Source organism: Octopus bimaculoides, chromosome 1, assembly GCF_001194135.2.
Source record: "Octopus bimaculoides isolate UCB-OBI-ISO-001 chromosome 1, ASM119413v2, whole genome shotgun sequence".
Taxonomy (NCBI): Eukaryota; Metazoa; Mollusca; class Cephalopoda; order Octopoda; family Octopodidae; genus Octopus; species Octopus bimaculoides.
The window spans coordinates 28,171,279-28,172,899 of NC_068981.1; positions in this window are offsets into that span (position 1 = coordinate 28,171,279).

The window sequence follows — 1,621 nt, forward strand, 5'->3', positions numbered from 1 at the left end:
TATATATATATGTATAATATAAATGATATATATATATATATGCATATAAATATATATGTATATGTACTCACATACACATATATATGCATATATGGATACAGGACGTCAAGTTTATCTATCTATCTATCTAGCTATCTATTCATATGTGTATATATAGATATATGTACGTGCATGTATATGTATATGTGTATATATATGTATATGTGTATATATATATGTATATATATATATATATATATGTATGTATATATGTATGTATATGTGTGTGTATATATATATGTATATGTGTATATATATGTGTGTGTGTTAAAGTAGTGAGGAAAGCCAAACAATTAGGCAATGCAGGACAAGGACATTTAATTTCATTTAATTCAATCTAAAATTTAGCTACACAACGAATGGTAAAAATAGCACAAACTGGTAAACTTATATATACATACCTACACACACACATACGCACCCACGCACACACACACACACACACACACACACACACACACACACACATATGGTTCTTTCAGTATAGACGTAATATCATATGCTCGATGGTTTATATATATATATAAGAGAGAGAAAGAAAAAAAGAAAGAAAGAAAATCTTTAGTATTAGATTAGTACTTATTTAAACCAATGATTGGTGTCTTCGCTGTTGCCTTAGTAGCTAAAAATAGCAGCGAAATTCATATATATACATATATATATATATATAAGCGATTGGAAGATCACAACTACAACGCCTCTGCTCGACAAAAGCTGACAGGGCAACAAAAACAACTACTAACAGTTATGGTATCGTCCTAGGAGAAATTAAGGAACGGGTCAGCTGCGGAGAAATTTAAATCCAAAACGTAAACAACACGTAATTAAATAAAATACATTTTCCAGTGTTCAACCAATCGTTTGTCCTCCAGAATTATTGTTTCTAATTTAGGCGCAATCCGAGAAATTTTGAATGAAGTAGATATGATATTACATCTTCCCCAGAACTGATTTTATTTCACTGGCTTCGGAGAGGTGAAAAGCTATATTGATCTCGGCAGAATTTGAACTCAAAACGGAAAGAGCCGGAATTGATACTGCAAGGCATTTTGTTCGACGCGCCGAAGATTCTGCCAATTCTAATAAGAGTTTCATACTTTGGTCCAAGACCAGCAATTTTAGGGTGAGGGAGTTACTCGATTACATCGATTCCAGTACTTGACTAGTACTTGTTTTATTGATCCCAAAAGGATGAAAGGCAAATTTGGTCTCGGCGGTCTCAAAGAGCCGGAAGAGATACATAATATCAATAATTTCAAACAGCAAAAATGCAAAAATACAAACAAGATGAAATGAGATACCAGGGGGTTAAGGACAACAATATGTAGGTGGTTGTTGAACCTTACAGATACAAGCTTATCCTGACTACCTTGGACGGATGCTCTCTATCTCAGTTTTGGTATCCCACCCAGGGGCGCATACTGAGTGTAGGCCCATTCACAGAGACCACACAGACCTCTCCCACCCTGTAGTAAGCACATTGAAGAGTAAAACTTTCTCAGTTTTCACTATTCTCTCAAAGTAGTAGTGAAGAACTTGAAGTCGGGTGTCTATCATCAGTACATTTAACCCTGTCTACCAT